The sequence below is a fragment of the Mastomys coucha genome, unplaced genomic scaffold (assembly GCF_008632895.1).
Source record: "Mastomys coucha isolate ucsf_1 unplaced genomic scaffold, UCSF_Mcou_1 pScaffold23, whole genome shotgun sequence".
Lineage (NCBI taxonomy): Eukaryota > Metazoa > Chordata > Mammalia > Rodentia > Muridae > Mastomys > Mastomys coucha.
The window spans coordinates 25480015-25502983 of NW_022196906.1; the positions used below are offsets into that span (position 1 = coordinate 25480015).

General features: G+C 42.4%; 1 protein-coding gene across 3 annotated transcripts in view; it reads right to left on the reverse strand.

The window, feature by feature from the left end:
* Nucleotides 1-22969, reverse strand: part of Tmem45b (transmembrane protein 45B) — a 60654-nt gene that overhangs the window by 13018 nt on the left and 24667 nt on the right. The window lies entirely within an intron of this gene.

Consider the following 22969-nt stretch of genomic DNA (forward strand, 5'->3'; position numbering starts at 1 on the left):
ATCCTTTATCAGGATTTTATCCCCGATATTTTGGATGTGACTGGAGTAGACGAGTGTGCGTAGCATCATGGTATTTTATCACAGCAACAGAAAACTAACAAATGCAGTTATGAATAATTCTGTCTCCACCACCACCACCCCTCTCCCAGACTAGGCTTGAAATTCAGGTCTTTGCACAGGATAGGCAAGCACTTTATCATTGAGCTACATCCCTAGTCCCCAGTCTTTTTTTTTTTTCCCCAGACAGGGTTTCTTTGTCTAGCCCTGGCTGTCCTGGAGTACATCCCCAGTCTTAATAATTCCCCTTTATTGTTGAATGCTTCACTATTAAACTTGTTTGTTTAGTCTGCTGGACCTGCCATGGCAAAGTACTATAGTCAGAAGGACAGCATACAGTACACATTTGTTTTCTTACAGTTATGAAGACTAAAACCCAAAATAAAAGTCTTGATTCTGTTTGGGACCTCTTTCATTGGCTTATAGATACACATCTTTCTCCTGTGTCTTTGTCCCATGATCTTCCTTCTGTTTGCACCTGGGTTCAGACATTCCTGTTGCACAGACTCTAGTTGTATTAGTTGAGAGCTCATCCAGTGACCTCATATTTAATGTAATTGCTAAATAGCACATTCTAAGGTACTAGGAACCAGGACTTCAGCACAGGAATCACGCCCTTATCACGCCCTGCCCAATTCCCTCCTCACATTCTTTTTTATGTCTTCTCACATGCAAGGTGAGTTCACCTTGTCCCAACAGTGTCTTAGCCTTAGCCTTAACCTGTTCCAGCACTGTGAGAATGGCCCCCATAGGCTCATAGATTTGAACACTTGGTCACTGTGGAGTGGTTTGAGGTTTCAGAAAGCCTATCCCATGCCCACAGATTCAGATAAGAAACACCCAGCTACTTCTTCACCACCATGCCTACCTGTGAGCCACCACCCTTCCCGTCATCATAATGAAATAAACCTCTGAAACTGTCCCAAGGAAATGCTTTCTTTTATGAGAGTTGTTTTGGTTTCGGTGTCTCTTCACAGCAACCCGACACTGGCTAAGTCCCAGGTAATCGGCTCAAGTGGCTGGGAGCAAGTCTCATGGTAGGATTCTTTCCGAGGCAGAACCCTCCTCTACCCAGTGATACTTAAAAATAAGATATCTGCTTCTGAAATGGGCGTGGACACTACCATCACGACAGGAGGGACCATAAAGAGGAAAGCTGTGGGTCTCAAGCAAGTCTGAAGTGAAGCTGGGCAAACTCCATTAGATTTTATGGCTTGAGAGTGATCCTTTTTTGCTTGATGATGTGTGGTTTGGGCCCTAGACTGGCTCTGCCCTTTGGTTATTAGCTGGGGGATCCTGACTTTCTGAAACCGAGATGGCTTCATCTTCTAAAATGGCGGAAGCAGCTTTGGCAGTTAGAAAATCCTGGACTTCCAGCTAACTTGTAGGCCCTGAGCAAACCGGACTGTGAATAGGATGGGAAACAAAACTAGGCCCCTGCCAGGCAGGGTCTGAGGCAGCTGAGCTGTAGTCACACTTCAGCAGTCATTCTGATCCGAATCAGTCATGAGTGCCTGGAGCACAGATTGTATGTTAACCACGCCTGCTTCCTTGTGGTGCAGCACCTCCCATTCCTTCAGAATCTTTAGAGTAGACACCTGAGAAGGCCAGGCTGACTCCATGACAGGCTTCAAATTGGCAGTTCAGGAGACTAGGCCTAAATCTCTGTTTCCAAGAACTGGGCAAGTCCAGGCAAGTCCAGGCCTCAGAAGCTGCCTGGCCACCTGACCCAGTGCTGGTGGCAGGGAGCCCCCAGCTGAGGCAAGGACAATGGGTCAGCATCGGTTTCCAGCCCTCCCCGCTGCCTCTCCTCCCTGGTCCCAGCAATGGTTCTGGAATGTCCCTAGAGAGAGCCAAGATTAAGATAGAGATCGCCTACCCCTCCCCGGAATTTCCCCTAATGTGCTTTAAATCCGGCCCGTAAGCTCTCTTCAGGGTCTTTCCATCTTTGTAGATGGTAGATCCCAGCATGCTGGATTACTACAGAATAAAGCACTCTTTGCGCTTACATACTATTTGAGTCCAGGGTGTCATTCTTCGGTGAATCATGGACCCTTACACACCTTGCTTTTTTTGTCAGAACTGAAGCCTCTTGCTTTGGACCTCAATTGTGCTAGCTGCAGTGTTAATGCATCTCTTACTGGAAGGGCAGTTTGACTCTTGAGTCCCCATTTCTTCTCTCCCTTTCCAAAACCAAATTCGGCCAAACCCTATGGGAGGCTTGCACTTGCTGGGTTCCCTACAACCATTTCCAGGGTTGTTTGTCCAAGAGAGAGAACATCTTAAAAATTTTGTTGAGCAGTACTGTCAGCATATGTTTAATTTTAGGGTGTGTATGTGTGTGTGTGTGTGTGTGTATATATGCACTTTAAGATGATTTTTGACTTGGGACTCTTCCCGATGCCTCTGGCTGTGCTCTCCCTCAGATCTACAATAAAACCTCAACCATTCCTCGGAGGGGTCACATCCTCCCTTTATACATCCTCCAGCAGTCTTCTCCATGGCCAACAGAAATGCCTTCAGCCACCTCTTTCTCCTTCTCCTCCCTTTTCTGGGTGAAGTGTGAAACCAAAAGCTACACAGTTAAGGAGCCACGCGGTGTCACACATTGTTAGTAAGTCTTCATACCTTATGAGAATAAGTTCCCGAAGCCTTCTGTATCTTGCAAACCATGTTTTTCAGCTTGTGCTGAACTTGTATCCCCATTACATGTACCTACCACACCTTTGCCTTGCTAACTCCCTGAACACCCATGATGACTCCCCTTGCACTTATTCAGTCCACAGGCAGCCTCGAGGCCTGAGCCCCCAGGTGCTAACAGCCAATGACCTCAACAGCTAATTTCTGCCAACCCTAACCCTTCCCCACAAAGGGACCTCCTTAAAAGTCAGGGAGAGGTTGCTCTCTGAAACTCTAACTTAGGGGAGGCTATTGTCTGGCCAGTCCCTCATGCACTACTGCATACAGCTTGCTTTAGTGGGACAGCTGTGGGAATGTTTCCTCCTCTCAGGGTAACAGAAGCTTTCCCCAAGTGCTTAGGCGGATCTCCTAAGAACTCCTCCTTCACACTTACTGAGGGATCTCACACAGAGAATTCAACAATGAAAAGTTTCTCTCTCTCTCTCTCTCTCTCTCTCTCTCTCTCTCTCTCTCTCTCTCTCTTCCCCCAAGACAGGGTTTCTCTGTGTAGCCCTGGCTGTCCTGGAACTCACTCTGTAGACCAGGCTGGCCTCGAACTCAGAAATCCACCTGCCTCTGCCTCCCAAGTGCTGGGATTAAAGGCATGCGCCACCACCTCCCGGCCTGGCTCCTTCTCTTAAATGTAATAAATATAATCTTCTTGATACATCATTCACAGTTGTTTATGTAATTTTCTCTGCAGATGAGCTGTTATATATATCTATGACAGTTGTCTTCATGTAATTGTCTCAATATTCATTTTATATCCGAAAGGGGGAAAATAACAAAATGTGTGGTCCCTTTAAAAATGTTAAAAATTGTAAACATGTTAAAAATTTTGTTGATCAGTACTGTCAGCATATGCTTAATTTTAGGGTGTGTATGTGTGTGTATGTGTGTGTGTGTGTGTGTATGCATTTTAAGATGATTTTTGACTGTTAAAAACAGGTTTTACCAAGCCCTTATTTTTGTCAATCCAGGATACAATAAAACTAAAACATTTTTAAAACTTAAAAATTTACATTTGTATGTATGTATGTGTGTGTGTGAGTGAGTGTGTGTTATGAAATCTCTCCAGATTTTCCTACTAATTAAGATAGGACTCACAGATGTTATGGGAGTGACCAACCAATTTCTGATGGAATATATAAGGGCTATACCTGACAAATGTTGACAAGGCCAAGAGCTAATTAATTAATTAAGCTAAATAAGGCCCTAAGGGAGAAACCAATACTATTATTGCTAAAATGGATGTGGAATTAAGACTAAATGACGTATTGCTTTACCTGTAAGTCAATATATCTTTCAGTCATCAGCAGAGAACTTTCTCCCTGTGGTAGGTAGGTGGCAGTTAGTGAAGAGATCCTCAGCTGATAAATGTGCAGAGAATAGAGATCGAAGAGTGCTCAGCCCTGAAGGGTATGTACACGTCACACCCCTTCTCCCAAAGCCCAGGAATCTTCTCAGAAGAGTGGGTGGGAAGATTGTAAGAAATGGAGATGAGAGATAAGAGATAACATCCAGGCAAGCATTTTCCAGGTCCAGCAGGGCAGCGGTGCATACAGCAGTTAAGTTAGCACTCGAATGACCTGCTCAAGCTCAAGCAAGACAAAATCCCAGCATGGGCGGGGTATCGTGGGCACACAGAATCCCACCACTGTTGACACTGGAGAGCTGCTGGGAGGGCGAGAGTCAGCTTTCTTGAGTGATGTAGGTTGACCGCACTTCAGGGCAGGCGGCACTTCCAAGAGCAGAACAACTTACTTAACAGCAATAGAAACTGGACTTGATTAAGGGTGTGGGCATGGGAGGAGCTGAGTGGCAGGGTATTGAGCATGGATATGGCCAAAATATATTGTAGGAAATTCTCATGGAAAAATATCATTTGAAAGAAAAAGATATCTTGAGATTTACAGGCAATCTTAATGTATTTCATTACATAATTTCTCCTGTATGGACAGTTACCTAACTTTATGTCTTAAAATGTAAAGTTTTGTTGTGTTTGTGGTTGCTAAGCATTTGGAAAGCATGCACATGTTTTCCCCTTTGTTTCACCTGCGGTTTTCTGAGTATTCTCTTAAAATAGAGTTGCTTTATTGAGAAATAGGTATTTTCAGGATGGGAAAGATATTTTCAAAAGGCAGAAAGGAACCACCATCATGCAAGAGAAAGAGATCTAAAGCCATAGGTATGAAATTTACTGTTGATTAGGAAGGTTAAAGAAAAAGAGAAATGCTTTTGGATGAGAGTGAATTTTATATAGTAAAATAAGATTTTGAGTTAAAAGATCATTTAAAATGAAAATATATTATAACAAAATTAGAGGCTTTGTGTGTAACAGAAAAGGTTATGAGAGTTAGGGTGTAAGTAAAGGTCACATGAAATAATGACACTACTTAAGATTATTGAATTTGCTAAATAGAAATCCAGCACCCCGCATATACACTCACAGATGCTGTGGCAGCATACACAGGTTCAAGTTAGATGAGGTCCCACTGTTGAGGGGGAAGTAGCAGTGACATTTAGCAGACTTTGTGCCTCACATTGCTTTGTTGGGTTATTATTATTATTATTTTTGTCTTACTAGTATTTTGCATGTATATTATGGTTTCCAATTTTGTGTTTTTATAGGTTTTATTTTGTGTGTGTGCATTTCTCTTTTTAAAAAATTTTGTTGTTGTTGTTGCTGTTGTTGTTTTCTAAAGAGAAAAAGGGCATGGAGTTGAGGGGTAGGGAGAAGCTGGGAGGGGCTGGAGGACACAGGAAACTGATTAGGATATATTGTGGAACAAATTTTTTTTTCAGTTAGGAAAACCACTTAAAAATACAGTATCCTAAAATAAAAACGATCCATAAATAAAACTTTTGGTTAATGAAAAAACAAAGAACCTGTTTCCCTTGGCTACTACCTTTAGTTCTTCTAAAAAAAAAAAAAAAAAAAAAAAAAACCAAAAAAAAAACCAAACAACTTTATTCTTTCACAATTCTGTATATACCTCTATAATCTATTTCCTTAGACCACACTGAGTTCTTAGTTAACTTTAGAAATGATGCTTCTGCTATATGTCACCTGTAGACATTGTGTCAGATACAGAAGACAAAGGAGGATGACCGCATCTATGTCAGTGGTGGTTTGATGTGGTCCAGGATTTTTTTCCCCTTAATTGCTTTGCCTACGGCTTCTCCTTCCTGAAGGCTGCTTTCTTGCCCACTCAGTTCTACTTAAATCAAACCTTAGGGACAAGCTTTCTTCACACTGGGGGCCATGGAATGATATTTGTTCTCATTGTAAAATTCGATATTTGGCTAACAGAAGCTGTAAGTTAAAGTTCCAGAAAGAAGGTCTGTGTCAAGCATTCCACACGGACTAGAATCTTGGTGACTGGACAGCCAGAGCATTTCAGACCAAGTTATGTTCGGCTTTTTCTTTTTCTTTCTTTCTTTCCTTCCTTCCTTCTTTCTTTCCTTCTTTCTTTCTTTCTTCCTTTCTTCCTTTCTTTCTTTCTTTCTTTCTTTCTTTCTTTCTTTCTTTCTTTCTTTCTTTTTTAAGCTTCCATATGTTTGGTTGGTCTTTTGAGATAGGGTCTTACTGTGTAGCCTTAGCTATCCTGGAACTATGTAGATCAAGCTGGCTTTGAACTCACAGAGATCAATCTACCTGCTGTGCCCTTAGCATGCTGAGACTAAAGGTGTGTGGCCCTATCCCTGGCTAGTTTAGACTCTTAAGCAGCCAGACTCCCCCTCCTCCTTCCCTCTCCTGCCTCCCCTCTCCTCTCTGTGTGACCTGATGTTCTCTGTACCAGGAACTCTTGTGGTGGATGAGTTTAGCAGCTTGTCTCAGACAGTCCATTCCTGTCAACCAGTAAAATGTGAAATTCCTTTCATAAGATACCCTGAACAACCAGAGAAATAATGACTGCTGGGGATGCCTGAGCTGTTCTTGTTCTGGGGTATAGTCTTTGAGCCACACTCCTTCTCACACGAGACTTATACAAGAGAGTTTGCCTACCTCTCAGGCGTGGAATCATTCTTTTGTATGCCAGGGTTTATCTTGTCTGCATTTGGACATCATGAATACCTTAAAAATCTTTCTTTGACTTTTTTATTCCTTCCCACACAAGAATAATTCAACAAACCCAACACTTAGGATCTAACCAACTAATATACTTCTCTTTAAAAATTTCATCTGTCTTTGCAGCCTCTGTGTCTCCCAAGGTAGGGGCTGCATACAACTGACACCAAGTCAAGAATAGACTTTAGGGGACACCTATTCGCAAGAAAGCATGCAAAACTAGTAGTTTAGTCTTCTGCTTAAAGAAAAATAAAAAGACTGAAACAATACCTAAAAATGTGTTCCATTCAAAAACTGAGCACAGGGCTGGTGAGGTGGCTCAGTGGTTAAGAGCACCGACTGATCTTCCAAAGGTCCTGAGTTCAAATCCCAGCAACCACATGGTGGCTCATAACCATCTGTAATGGGATCTGACGCCCTCTGCTGGAGGGTCTGAAGACAGCTACTTACATATAATAAATAAATAAATCTTAAAAAAAAAAAAAAGAAAGATTACTTTAAAAAAAAAACAAACTGAGCACAGAGATCTATTATGAAACGGAAGAGGCTGTTACCTGTAGGGAAGAACTTGTCTGCTAATCCCTGCCAATCAAAATTTCGGACATGAACTCTAAAGCTACTATGTCAATCAATTGGGATTAACTTTAAAGAAAATCCTGACAACCCTAACAAAAGCCATCTTTACATGAAGTTGGGTGGGTAGAGAGGCAGGGTAGGATCTGGGAGGAGTTGGAGTTAGGGGAGGAGGAAGAATGGGATCAAAATGTGTTACATGAAATTCTCAAATTAACAGAATTAGGTTTTGTTTTGTTTTGTTTTGTTTTTTTTAATTCTTTACTAACTGGACGTGGTGATACACCTTAAATTCCAGCACGTGGGAGGCATCTCTGAGTTCCAGTCCAGACTGGTCCACAGAGTAAGTTCCAGGATAGCCAGGGCTACACAGAGAAACCCTATCTTGAAAATAATAATAATAAATAATAATAATTCTTTACACTGATACTTTCCTGAATAACCTCTTCTAATATATAAATGGTTTATCTTGTTTGGTCCCAGCCCTCCTTCCTCTGACAATGCCTGTTTCCCTTAACTCCTTGAATTATGCTCTAGCAGCCCTGCAACTCAAAATGATAACTCTAACTTTTGTTTGTTTGTTTCCTTTCCTGGTGTTAGGGTGCCTGAGGCTTTGAGACGCTACCGCTCTACTAAATCCTCAGTCCTACCTTTAACATTTTGGGGACCTCCCAAGTGGCGTCCTCATCTTTCAATCCCACCAAGTCCACATCCTGCCAGTAAGTACAGTTTGTCTTAGTGGTTTAAATCCCAAACCAGGATGAAGTCGGATCTCGCTTTTGCGTTGTTTTCCTAACGGCTGCTAATGCTGCGAATCTGTGTGTTTTTATGTGTTTTTCGAGTGTTTATGTCTTCTGTGGAGAGATCTTTCAGCTGCATTTTCCGTTTGTGATTGGGTTGTCATTTTTGGGTTGAATTTTAATGTGTTTTGGATACATACAAGTCAGAGAAATGACTTGATAGATATTTTCTTCCCTAAGTAAGTTATGTTTTCTCTTTTCTTTTCCTTTCTCTTCTCTTTTCTCTTCTCTTCTTTTCTTTTTTTCTTCAGACTGGGTTTCTCTGTATGGCCCTGGCTGTCCTAGAAGACAGGACTCTGTAGACCAGGCTGGCCTTAACTCAGAGACCTGCCTGCCTCTGCCGCAGAGTGCTGGGATTAAAGGTGTGTGCCACCACGTAGAGCTATGCTTTTACTTTTTTAATGGTATCCTTGATAATATAGACATTTTCATCTTTTTTTCACTATGTGGCCTTTGCTGACTGGAACTCTCACTATGTAGTCTGGGCTGGACTCAAACTCACAGACATATGCTTGCCTTTACTTCATGAGCTCTGGGAGTAAAGTCTTGAGATACCACACATGGATATATATATATTACTTTTTATGGTTGAATCTCTCTCTCTCTCTCTCTTAATATTTTGGTTTTACTTTTGGTGTCATATCCCCAAAACCCACCATTTAACCAGAGGTCATGGAAAATCCACTCCTATGCTTTCTTCTAAAAGCTTTATATTTCAGTGCTCATATCATATAAATGATTCATTTGAATTAACTTTTGTATGTGTTAATAAGCCAGAGTTCCAGTTTCATTCTTTTACGGCAATGGCATGTATCTCAGCCACCTGTTGAAAAGGAGGTTCTTACCTACAATGAATTATTTTGGTACTTTGTCTAGCTCTATGTTTCTTTTTTTTATTAAACCTCTCTTCCCCTTCTTTCTGTCATTCTCTCTCTCTCTCTCTCTCTCTCTCTTTCTCTCTTTCTCTCTTCTTTCTCCTCTGTGCATATGTGTGTATGTATGTGTGCATGCCTATGTGTTTGTGTGTTTATGTGTCTGTGTGCATGTGTGTATGTGTGTGTGCGTGTGTGTGTGCGCGCGTATGTAAGACAACCTTGTGTTTCAGTTTTTCCTTTGACCTTTTTTGAGATAAGGTTTCTTGTTTCCTTAAGTGCACGCCCGGCTAGCTGGCCCTCTGGTTTCTGGGGACTCTCCTGTCTTCACCTCCCATGTCACCATAAGAGCTCCTTAATTACAGGCACATGCTATCATGTATGAATTTTTGTGTGTTTTAGGGCTATGAACTCAGACCCTCATGCTTGCAATGTCTAGCTTTCTACTCTTGAAAGTAGATTCTGTGACTCTTCAAGGGAGGACCTTGCTTTCAACCTGTTCTGGCTGTGGCGATGTGTCACCATAACATATGTAATAAAAACTTTGCTAGAGTCTGGAGAGTATGAAAATAATGGGAGAGAATACCTGTCACTCAGGAGGAATGATCCTTGAAAAACAAGCAAACATTAGTCAGTTAATATGGGTGGAGTTCCAGGAAGGGCCCATGCCACTAAAGCCAGGCTGACATTAGCAGCTGTTCACTGATATGGCAGATCGGGTGCAGGAATAAGACTACCTATTTTCGTCATCCTTACTCTCTCACCTCATTTAGCAAGAAAGATCATGAATCATCATCTCCCATAGACCCACCAGGTTGTAAACCTTGAAATTTGGGACTTGACAAAAGAGTATACTGAAATGTTAAATCAGACAGATTTTGTGGCCCTAGATGCCCAAGAATCTCTGAGAAAGAATATATACCTCACGAGCTGGGCAGTGGTGGAGCATGCCTTAAATCCCAGCACTTGGGAGGCAGAGGCAGGCACATTTCTGAGTTCGAGGCCAGCCTGGTCTACAGAGTGAGTGCCAGGATAGCCAGAGCTACACAGAGGAAACCCTGTCTCAAAAAACCAAAACCAAACAAACCAACAAACAAACACCCATATAGACAGATAGATAGATAGATACCTCACACATGGTAGAAAAAACCTGAAATAAAAAAGATTCAAGTGAAGCATTAAGGGCGTCCTATCAGCTGCGTTCTCAGGAAGCATGCTGAGTAGAGTGTCAGACCTGCACTCAATCTTGGTTTTGCCACTTCTGCTGTCAAAACTTTTGGTCAAGTTCCCTAGATTTCTGCTTCTCATCATTCTTAAAACTGGGGCAGAAACCCCTACTGTATTAGCTTTCTCATTGCCGAAACATAATGTCTGTCATAGCTGACTTAGGGGAGGAAGGGTTATTTTGCAAAGGTGCTTCAGTCTGTTATGCAGGCAGGATATGGCAGAACAGAGCAGGTTAAGGCATGGTGAGGCAGGAAGCAGAGGAGAATGCCAGGACTCTCTGGGTAGCCTTATCCATTCCATGGAACTCTGGCCATGAGCTGGTACCCTGCTCATTCAGGATGACTATGCCCCCTCCTGTCAGTTAACCTGATAGAGTGCCCTCAAAGAAGCGCACCTTGAATGCCTAGGTGATTCTAAATTGAATCTACTACCCAATGAAGAGTAGCTAGCCACCACACCCCATCTTTGGGGGAATCTTAGGAGTATTAGCTGAAAATAATTAAGAATTAACTAGGGTAACTGTTTTAATTAATGATCCTTTCCTCTTTAGTCTGGTGATTTTATACCCGGTCCCATAGAAACCTGGATTTCTATGCTCAGAGAGGTATACTTGTCTAACTAAAGCAGCTGTCTGTTACTTTCCAGTAGCTGAACTCATGAAAGGGAACATAGCTTCATATCATCAATGCCAAGAGTGTGGAGGCTGAGCATATTTTTGTTGTAATGGGCATGGAGTGTCTTTTTGGTTTGTTTGGTGAATAGTTTATTAGTTTAATTAATTATTTTAGTTATTGTTGTTACTTTGAGTGTATCCATTTTTGAAGGAACTCAACGTTTTCTGTCCAAGTTCAATCTGAGATATATCCAGCCCTGCTGGCTATTACGTAGTCCTGTACTGGGAGCTGCTTAGTAACAGAGTGCAGGTGTGGTGTGGATAATTGCTGCTCACTGGATGATGTGTGTATATGGCCATGGTTGTAAAGTCCATCAAGGCCCATCCCTGCTCTCAACAGTGTGACTCATAGAAGTAGGTCTAGAGTGCCCTGCCCTCTAAAACTTGGCAGCCACTACCATCAGCTCATCAGCATTTGGAACAAAACTTCTATGAACAAGGAGGGCTCAGTTCTTGCCTAGTTTGATAGTTTGATCTTGGTATCTTGCTCTCTCTCTCTCTCTCTTTCTTGTTTGCTCTCTCTCTCTTTCTTGTTTGCTCTCTCTCTCTCTCAGTTGATCTCTCTCTCTCTCTGTCTTTCAGATACTATCTTGAATTTAGTAGAAAGGGCAGTGATAATGGAAAGATCTCTCTAAAGACATCAAGTCAAATTCCCAGGCTGTTAATACACATGTCTCTGAGACCCTAAACTGTCAAGGTCATTTGTCCATTTATTGACTGGATAGCGTTATTGTTTTTGTCTTTTTTTAAAAAAAAATGTATATATTTACTTTACATCTGGATTGCAGCTTCTTCTCCCTCCTCTCCTCCCAGTCTCTCCCTCTTCTCTCCTCTTATCCCACTCCCATTTCTCTTCAGAGAAGGGCCTCCCATGGACGCCCACCTGCCTTGGAATAGCACGTAGCATTAGGGCTAGGCACATCTTCTCTCATTGAGCCTAGACAAGGTAGCTCTATTTTTGTCTGCTTTGAGACAGGATATTATGTAGTCCACCAGGTCTGGAACTCACTACGTGGCTTTGAACTCATTACATCCTCCTATTCCTGTCTCCTAAGTGCTGGGGTTACAGGCATGTGCCAGCAGGCTTGGCATGGTCCTTGTTCTGTTAGTGTTAGCTTTTTTTGAGTTCTTTGCTTTATTCTGTATAGTAATCTCCTGTCAGATGAATAGCTGAAGGTTTCTCTCTCATTCTTCAGGCTGCTCTGCTAATTTTTCCCCTCACTGGTCATTTGTTACAGGAAACCTTACTTCCATTTTCTGCTCCTTTACAAGAATGTATAGCTATAGATTAAGTGTCGTTTCCATGTTGATGATTTCTGTAACTTTGTCTTTAGCCTGACCTTGTCAGATTCATAATTCAATACTCTGCTAATGTGTGATACACAAAAGTACATGGTGGTTTCTTAGACCCTTCAGAATTGATATGTCCCAAACCAAATTCACCATCTTCCCCAACACCAGATTGGCTTTTCTACTCATATCCTAAACTCGAGGACTCAAGAAGCCAGGATCCTGGGAGTTCTTATCTTATAATTCCTATTGCCATGTTTCTCTGCTCAACTGCTGCTAATTTTGTTTCCTTGAATACTCTAGAATTCTTTTTCCTTCTATCATCAACAATAGCCTTGTTTCATTTCTCAGTTCTTTTCTTGTCTTGACTATTTGAGGCACTACTTGCAGTGCCTCAAGTCCTGCCTCTCCCCCATCAAACTTCCTTCTGTTTAGTCACGACCTATAATAAATCTGACTGTACTACAATCAAGGGTAAAGCATTTCATGCACTGCCTAACACATGAGGTGGTCTGTATCAGTTTCCACTGCATGGAATCTATTCAGATGGAATGCTTTCTGTTCCCAGACCTGTTCTCCATTCCATGAACCTCCCTGTTACCTTGTTATTCTTGCCACCATGTGTGTTCTTTCCATTTCTTTCCACCTGACTCACTGGAACTCAGTTTTTAAAACTCAGACCTTGCTTCCTCTAGAAAGTCTTCTGGAAGCTTCCAGGGCTGGCCAAATGCCCCACCTCTAATTATATCTTTCCATTTAAAATGATCTTCCTTTGGCAGGCTGTTTAATATTTCCAAAGGTCTTAATTTATTCAGGATTGGTACTTATTACCCATTAATTATTAGTACTTATTCCACTATATTTTGGTAACACATATTTTATTTATTCATTTTTAATTTAACATATGTGTAATGTACTTACATCATTTCTTTTTTCTTCCCTCCAACTTCTCCTATATCACCTCCACTCTCTCTGAAACTAGTAACCTTTTTCTTTCTAATTATTATTGCTACAAATATGTAAGCAAATTAGTATACAAATAACAACTTACTGAATCCATTCAGCATTTACAAGTGTTTATCCTAAAGTAATTAATTGTAATTATCCTAAAGTAATTATCCTAAAGTTGTTCATGTGTTTAAAGAAATTTCACTGCTCTGAAATCTTGCTTTTAAATATAAGTTCATAATTTTCAATAGGAGAGAAAACACACAGAAGCCTTTCAGTTGCTTTAAAGTAGGAACAAAGCAAGGTGGTGGTGGCCGCACACCTTAATCCCAGCACTCAGGAGGCAGAGGTAGGTGAACCTCTGTGAGTTTACACAGTGAGTTCCAGGATAACCAGGACAGAGAAACCCTGTCTTGAAAAACTAACTAACTAACTAACTAACTAACTAACTAACTAACAAAAAGTAGGAACAGAGTCAAGAACAGAACACAGCTTTAAATCCTGGACAGCTATGTGCCTGCCTGTGTCTGCTACAGTTAGAATCTACAATGTCCCCAAAGGCCTATGTGTTAAGGCTGGTTTCACAGGGCAGTGGCATTGGAGGACACTTGAGATACGCTCTTTAAGGAGATAGATATCCTTCTTCCTTTCTGTCTATCCTAACGTGCCAGAAGGAGCAACAGTGTCCACACCAGGGGGATCCCGTCTCAATCGCTATTTTTTAAAGAAATAGATTTGAGGAAGCATTGTGAGGAGTTCGCTTAGTTCTCCCTAAACTTAGTTTTCATCTTTGAAAAATGAGATAGATTTGATAATCTTTAAGACTATAGTCAGCTCTAAATTATTCTTCCTAAGACACCAAGCAAAACTGGGAATAAAATGGGCTAAAGCAAAATAACTATAAATTAAGTTCTAAGAGTTTGAATCAAGAATAAGTGTTGTGTCCATAAAACAGTTTATATCAACATTACTTCCAACAACTGATTTTATGTTACATTGAATATCTTTATATTTTTGTATGAATTAAGAATTTCAAAATGATTAATTTCTACCACTTGGGAGGCTGAGCCAGGAGGCTACTGAGTGAGACCCTATGTTAAAAAGTAAGCAGACTTCTGGTAAGATGGAAGATTTTAAAGAGGTTGAAAGGGCTGGCTGGGTATTCTTGGGGAAACCAGGGACCTGGACTATTTTGGAATTCCATTAGACTGTTCAGTCTCTAGGATCCACTTGATCAGATCTTCAGCACTCCTCTAACATTGATGGACCTGCTGGGCCAGCCAACAGCTGACTCTGTGCTACCACACTTCTCCCAGAAAATCCACAAAAACTTAATTTTTATACATGGGGTCCCCAGCAACTGCCATTGGGACCACTACAGAGCACCCCAGTGGGGAACTAGAAACAGCCTCTAAGCAATGCTTCGGTTAGCTGCTGCCAATGCCAGCGGGGGGTAGGGGATGGGGGTGGGGTAGGTGAGGTTGCGGGGTGCGGTTGGGGGGTCAGGGAGGGGGGTTCACAGCAACTGGAGCAGAGCAGAGAGATTGTGTAACTGTAACAGCTCTGGAGGGAAAGAGAGGCTTCTCCAGCAGAAGTATAACTCTATAGGTTTCCCCCAGTTGCAAGTATAATAATAGCTCCGCTCCAAGAGGGAGGCATCCTGGGAGTTGGGAGCCCGGGAATCCCACAGAGTCACACCACACAACAAACCTCACACAAGAAATTTACTGAGAGGAAGGAACCCAGTAGGGTGGCTGTCTCCGGGTGGGTGGGAAAGAGGAGCAGACCGAGCAGAAAGCAGACTTTATACAAAGTTTCTTTCCAGAGAGAGGTGAGCTTCCCAGGGTGGCCTGGGATTGATGGGATTTTTGTGGCCTGATTTTGAGGCAAACTCAGGGATTAGTGGGGTTGTTTTTCTTGGCTCTGGTTTTGGCTTGGGGTCAAGTCAAGATCTTGGTATACCTGCTTCCCGAATGGGAGCAGCTTCATCCAGAATGGAATCAGGTACGCAGGGGCGGCAGCAATGGACTTGGACTCTGTTATTTGGGCAACTGCTTTGCTGCCAGGAACTTCAGCCCAGATAGCCAAACTAAAGGCTCTAACCCAGGCTTTAAAACTGGCAAAAGGAGCCATGGCTGACATTTCACTGACAGCAGATGGGATTACTGACTGCTGAAGGAAATACTTGCTTTATTGAGGCATTATGGCTTCCTCTCAAAGTGCCCACAATTCATTGCCCCGGGCATCAGAGAGGAACATCAGAAATAGCCTGAAGGAACAGGCTAGCTGCTAAAGCAAAAGGGAGGCCGCCCAAGCTTCTACTGCCGACATCCTGATAGCTTTGTCAGTCACCTGCGCTCCTAGCCATCCCTGAATATACTGTTGACATCAGGCGAAATGCCAAGGAGTTTACAGAAGAGACGGATGATTGCGGACCTCTGAAGGCTGCACCTCCTACCTAAGGAGTTTGCTAAGCCACTCATCCATCAGATTCATCAAGGTCACCTAGGTTACAGAAAACTGAAGGAACTGCTATGAGGGGCAAGGTACAAGATATTTGACTTAGGACATTTGGTTGATCAGGTAACGTCAGACTGGGCCACCTGCCAGGCTGAGAACCCCTCAGGCACCAAACAAGAAACTGCTCCAGAAACCAGCATCAGGGGTCAACGGCTAGGGGCTAATTGGGAAATAGATTATACAGAAATAAAACCAGGAGCATATGAATATAAGTATTTGCTAGTTTTATAGATACCTTTTCAGGATGAGTAAAAGTCTACTCTATAAAGAAGGAAACTACCAAAGTAGTGGCAAAGAAACTTCTGGAAAACATCATATCCAGGTATGGTTTGTCTACCGTGCTTGGGTCTGACAGTGGACCAACCTTCATCTCTCAAGTAACTCAATCGCTAGCACAGGTTCTGGGGCCCAATTACATTACACATACAGACCCCAGAGCTCAGGGCAAGTAGAGAGGATGAATCGAACCCTGAAGGAGGGCTTGACCAAATTAACCCTTGAAACTGTCGGTGATTGGGCATCTCTCCTACTTTATGCCTTAAATGGGGCTAGGAACACCCCCTATACTTTAAGCCTTCCCACCCCCTTTTTGAGATTCTATATGGGAGACCCCCTTCCATGCTCCCTAACCTTCAGTCTGATATCTTAGCTGAATATGAACAACATACGTTTTTAAAATCCTTGAAAGCCCTCCATAGGGTCCAGAAGCAACTCTGGTCTGCCATCTGCCAGGCTTATGAGTCTGCTCCTCCCGCTAAGCCCCATTGCTTTGAACCAGGTGATGAAGTCTGGATGAAGAGACATAGTCACAAGACTCTGGGACCTCGCTGGAAAGGACCTCGCACTGTGATCCTGACCACACCTATGGCTGTTAAGGTAGACAGGATCAGGACATGGATATGCCACTCCTACATTAAGCCTGCCAGGAGAGAGACATCCAGCAGTTGAGGTCCCAGAAGAAGAGACTTCCAGTTGAACTGCCACAAGAATGATGGAAGGTCACCCCACACCCTGTGGACCCGCTGAAACTGCGACTCCAGCGTTCCTGATCCTGCTGGCTGGCTGCTTGTACTTTGCTGCACCAGCCACTGCCCCTTAACATCTGGGTACCCCCAGTGGGCGATGCAACAACCTTGTCATCAAGTTCACAGTGGCTGGCAGGAAGGCTGACTGGACAGCAGGCTCTTAACTCTTCTCTCCCCGGACTTATCACTATGCCCACCTCTAAACCCTCACTGTAACGGCTACTGTTGCAGGATACATGCTGCCCCCAGAGATTCTTGATGGGCTTGTACCTTGGGGCTTACTCCATGTATTTATGGAAATATGACCAAGGATTTTATGTTCTAGTACAGCTTGTACCTAGAATGACTTATTTCTCTGGGGAGGATGTCATCAACCAGCTAGCACCTCCAAAAAATTGGGTTAAAAGGGTGTCCATTTCTGCTATGTTGCTAGGTTCTCTCCTTGGGACAGAGCTGGCTGGAGCTGCTAGTGTAGGGAGGGGCCTCAGCCCTAATACTCCAAGATAAAAAGCACAAAGCCCTACGACGGGCAGGGCGATAGATGCAGATATATGGAAAATGGAAAAGCTCATCCTGCCCTGCAGGGAGTCCTCTCAGGAGAAGTAGTCTTACAGAAGGGGCTTAGACTCACTGTTCCTCCAGCAGGGAGGACTCTGTGCAGCCTTCGGTGAGGAATGTTGTTTCTATGTTGACCACTCAGGGTGTGGCCGAAGAATCCATGGCCCTAGTCAGAAAGAGACTACAAGACAAATCCTACTGGCGTTAGCTTTGACTGGTGGTCCCTACATAATCAATGCTTTAGTTAGGCTTGTTAAGGAACAGACTTCTTAAACATCTCAAGGATTTGACGTGGCCCAAAATGGAAGGGGGAAATGACAAGGCTGGGCTGACTGCTTGACAGGCTTCAAATTGGCATTTAGGAGACTAGGCCCAAGAACTGGACAAGCTCAGGCAAGCCCAAGCAAGCCTGGCTCCAACTTCTACACTCAGATAGTGGTTCCGGAATGCCTAGAGATAGATAGAGCAAGGCAAGCCCACCTACCCTGGAATTCCTCGACAACAGTTTCTAGCCCTCACGTCCTGGCAATGGCTCTGGAATGCAGAGAGATAGATTAAGATAAAGCTCATTTACCTCAGAACTCCACTGTGCTTTAACCTGAGCTTGTGAGCTCACTTGATTGTCTCTCTATCTCAGTAATGGGGGACCCCAGCATGGTGGACTTCTGCTGAATAAGACTCTTTGTGTTTACATACTATTGGAGTCCAGGCTGTCATTCTTCAGTGAATCATGGACCCTTAAAGTGTCACAGTGATAAAACCAGCCGGACACTGCCATTGAATAGACAACTTGGTCAAAGGAACTGACTAAAGGCCCAGTCAATAGTCTAAATACAGTTAGCCACCTACTTTTTGACAAAGCTAATGCAAATACACATTGAAGAAAAGATAGTCTCTTCAAAAATATGGTGCCGGGAAAATTGGATATCTACCTGTAGAAGAATAGAAGCTGATTCTTTTAAAATTTTGGTAAAGGATTATTTTATTTTACATGTATTATTAGAGTTTTGCCTCTACGTGTGTGCATCACATCCATGCATTGCCCGCAGAGGCCAGAAGGGAGCATTGGATCCCCAGGAATTGGGATTGTGGATGGCTGTGAGCCGGCCTGTGAGTGCTGGGAACCAAGCCTGAGTCCTCTATAAGAGCAACAAGTGCTCTTAGCTTCTGAGCCATCTTTCCAGCCCTGAAAGTTTGTTACTTCTCATCATGTGCAAAAATGAATTCCATGTGTACCAAAGACTTGAAAACTATGCCCCAAACTCTGAAACTTCTAGAAGAAAAAGAAAAAAGCAAGTCCACTTCAGGATATAGACTCAGGCAAGGCATTTGTGAATAGGACTCTGGCCTTGCAGAAAATAAGACCAAGAATCAATAAGTGGGGCCTCATGAAATTAAAAATTTTCTGTATTATGGAGTCAACTGTTAGTCAACTGAAGAGATAGCCTACAGAATGGGAAAAAGAATCTTTGCCAGCTATACATCTGACAGGCAATTAAGATGTAGAATGTAAAATAAATGAATAAACAAACAAAAATAAAGCAAACAATCCAATTTTAAAAAGTGAACCATGGAACTAAACAGAGTTCTCAAAAGAATAAATGTAAACGACTAATAAACATTTTTAAGGCATCTCTAGTAATCAGAGAAATGAAAATGAAAATTGTATTGAGACTTCATCTTCTCCCATTTGGAATAGTTGAGATCAAGAAAACAAAGCAAAACAAGTGGCAGCAAGGCTGTGGGGAAAGGGAATGCTTATATTGTTGGTGGAGTGCAAAGCAGCAAAGCCTCTTGGGAAGTCGACTCAGGCTCCTCAAAAAACCTGAGTGAGATGTATCATATGATACAGCTATACCACTCCAAGGTATATTCCCAAAGGCCTCTCCTAACTAGTACAGGGTTACTTGCTTATCCGTGCTCCTTGCTGTTCTCATCACAAAAGCCAGGGAATGGACTCACCTAGATAGATGCCCATCAACTAATGAACTGCATAATGAAAAAATATACACACACACACACACACACACACACACACACACAATGGAATTTCATCCATCTGTAAAGGAAAATGAAATTACAAAAATACAGGAAAATGTACAAAACTGGAAAATATTAGGTTAAGTGAGGTGACTCAGGCCTAAAAGGACAAATGCTACATGCTTGCTCCCATATGTGGATTCAGCTTAGACTTAGATTTGCATGTATAACTTGGGGTGCCTGTAAAAGTCAGGAGACTAGAAATGGGCAATTGCCAAGGGCTTTGGGAAGATCTTAAAGTAGGACACAGGTAATATGAAGGGAAAGGGGGGAATAATGGGAAGCGTTAATTAAGGGGGGATGGGATTGCAGAGGGAAGGGTGGTGGGAGGGGTAACTAACACCAAGGAGGTTTGAAACCTACTATGTTATGAAAAAAAAAAGTTTGGCTCAAAGCTGGAGGGTTGATGCTACTTCTAGAAGCAGTAAGTTATTAAACAAAAATCCCAGTGCCTCTCAGGATACCCTTGTGTTGTTAGGCAGGAACATCTCAGCAATTATCCCTAAAACAATCCAAGCTATGCCATTGCTCTTGCTTATCCATCAGAGCCTGTTGGTAAGACCCTATTGCTGGAGACACCACATGATTTGGTTGTAGGATATTCAAGTCAGTACTGGATTGGATGTTTTCTCCTTGTGGGCTAGCTTTCACAGTGCTGGAAAATTCTATGCATTCTGCCAGGGGAGAAAAGTCACTAACAGTTTTATTCAGCTGTGAACTCTTGAGAACAACAGGTTGACCTGGAAGGGTATTACCAATGTTGCTGTAGTCGCATGAATGCTATGGAGGTAACGGGCTGCTTTTTATTGGATATAAGGATCACTCCATAGTGGGGAGAATTCACTCTTGATATCATAACCCTGGTCAGGAACCTGCAGCTGGAGAGGTCATAATCCCTAGAGGAGAGCCTACTGCTATTATATGCTTTTATATGCTATTATATGCTATTATATACTATTATATGCTATTATATGCTTCTATATGCTTTCACTCATACCCATAAATTAGTGTCGTTCTCAGCTCTCTTCTGAGAAGCTACTTTTTGCAGTGGGCAGTGATTAGTGATGAGACTCACAATTGGTTAAGGTACAAATAATTAACAACTGTGCAGTGCTCAGCATTAAATGTGTGTCTGTATAACCCCTTTCCCCCACCCCCACCTCCACCCCCAGGCTACAGGGGACATTGTAGAAGAGATGGCAGAAAGTTTATAAGAGCCCAAGGTTAGGAAGAGCTCTGAGAACTGATTCTTTTTTTTAATTGCTGCTACTCATGAATTCATAGTAGCTGGCTATCTGTGTAAAACTTGAAGACCTGGGCTGGAGAGATGGCTCAGTGGTTAAGAGCACTGGCTGCTCTTCCAGAGGTCCTGAGTTCAACTCCCAGCAACCACATAGTGGCTCACAACCATCTGTAATGGGATCCAATGTCCTTTTCTGGTGTGCCTGAAGACAGCAAAAGTATGCTCATATACATTAAATAAATAAATAAATATTAAAAAAAAAAAAGCCAAACAAACTTGAAGACCTGCACAAGATCAGGACAATCAACAGTCCAGAATGAGCAGCAGAGGGACACACGAGCTACCATCCTTAGCTGAGGAGCTACTGCAGTCAGTGGCTACTGGGCCACTCGTGGGGAGGGACAGGCTCCTGGTAGACTGCTCGTACTCCAGTGGATGGCACCACAGTCATAAGAATGGCTGGAATAGTGATTTGATTTAGTTGGTGTTTTTTTTTTTAAAAAGGAGATAAGAGATGAGATTGGGGGCTGGTGAGATGGCTCAGCAGGGAAGAGCACTGACTGCTCTTCGGAAGGTCATGAGTTCAAATCCCAGCAACCACATGGTGGCTCACAACCACCCATAATGAGATCTGATGCCCTCTTCTGGTGCATCTGGAGACAGCTACAGTGTGTTTACATATAATAAATAAATAAATAAATCTTAAAAAAAAAAAAGAGATGAGATTGGGAGGGAAATTATGTGTGTGTGTGTGTATATGTGTGTGTGTGTGTGTGTGTGTGTGTTGTAGTCCAGGATAAGTTGGAGGGAAGTAATTGTGGGATGACCAAAATACATTGTTTATATTTGTGAAATTCTCAAAGAATAAACAATATATAAAAATAAATGTGAATGTTTAAGAGAAACAAATTATAATCTATCATAAAACTTAAAAAAAAATAGTAATACAAAATAACCTAGTATGAACTAGCATATTCTGGAAAACATTCTGGCTGGAGCCCCAGCTCGACCATTTCATAACTGGACAGCACTGGCCAGGTAAAGAATGGCTTGATTTCAGTTTCTTTGCATAGGGAATAAAGACCTTACTCTTATCTCCCAGTACATAAATCACTCTGTGGTCCATAAATTGCCATTTTGTTCTCCTACCCACAAGATACTGAAGATGCTTTGTGAAATCCAACTCCTGGCAGTGGAACACTGTGACTTGCCATGACAGTGTCAGTATAACTCTGCACCACATCCAGGTGACTGATAGACCTTTTCAATTTTCTTCTGGCCTCTGAACACGGGCCTTGTGCTCATCTACTTTTAAAGGATGTCAGTAAAAGAAACCCAAAGAGTTAAAGTTTAATCTGTTTTTATTTCCAGTTCTAGAGAAGGCTAGGGAGAGAGAGAACTGGGTGGTTAAAAGGGTAGAAAAATTCAGAGTTTAGTATGTGTGTGGCCTCTGATTGTTTGCTGAAGTATGGTGTAATGTTGTAAGTAATTTATTGTTTGTCTTATGATCATCTGTAAAAACATATGGAAATGACATGTTCTTATATAGCTACCTATTTTTTGTTAACATACTAGTGACTCTAATTTCCTTATAATTAAAAAGTTTTGCAATCTCAGGTACTTTGGCTGTGAAGGTAGCTAAGTGGTTAAGCTGTCCTTACCTACTGTGTTCAGCAAGCAAAAGAGTGATAACCTTTGATCGTCCCTTGATCATGCTTAACACATAACATACACGGTGTCTGTCTTTGTACAGTTGAAGTAATCAGAAGTCCTCTTAATCTCTCTCCTTTCCAGTGCTCACCTCGAAGTGACATTTACCAAGATTAAGTCATAGCTATAGCCAAGAGCATGTCAGGGAAGACCCCAGATAAAGTAACTGATGCATCCTGTGAGAGCCAACAGCTTCACCTTAGCCATCACAGGTAGCATCCACCAGAAAGGCAGGGAAAGGACCACAGAATACAAAGGAAAGTGCAGCCATGGTACCTGTTTCCACCTTCCTAAACAAGAGCAAATTGAAGTTCTTTGGTAAGAAGGAAGAACATTGGACAGTGGTGGTGCTCGCCTTTAATCCCAGCACTTGGGAGGCAAAGGCAGGCAGATTTCTGAGTTCAAGGCCAGCCTGGTCTACAGAGTGAGTTCCTGGACAACCAGGGCTACTCAGAGAAACCCTGTCTGAAACAAACAAACAAACAAAAAGAAGAACATTTGGTTTCTGTAATAGGACTACAGATATTGTGCAACTAGATAATACCTTGCTTGATGCTCATTCTTTGTAAAAACAATGGTTCCTATTCAATGCAGCCATTCTCCTGTCTTTTCCAGGGACTATAGAACAGCAGGTGACCACATTATTACTAAGCCAACGAACTGTCATAAAGAGCTGCTTCTT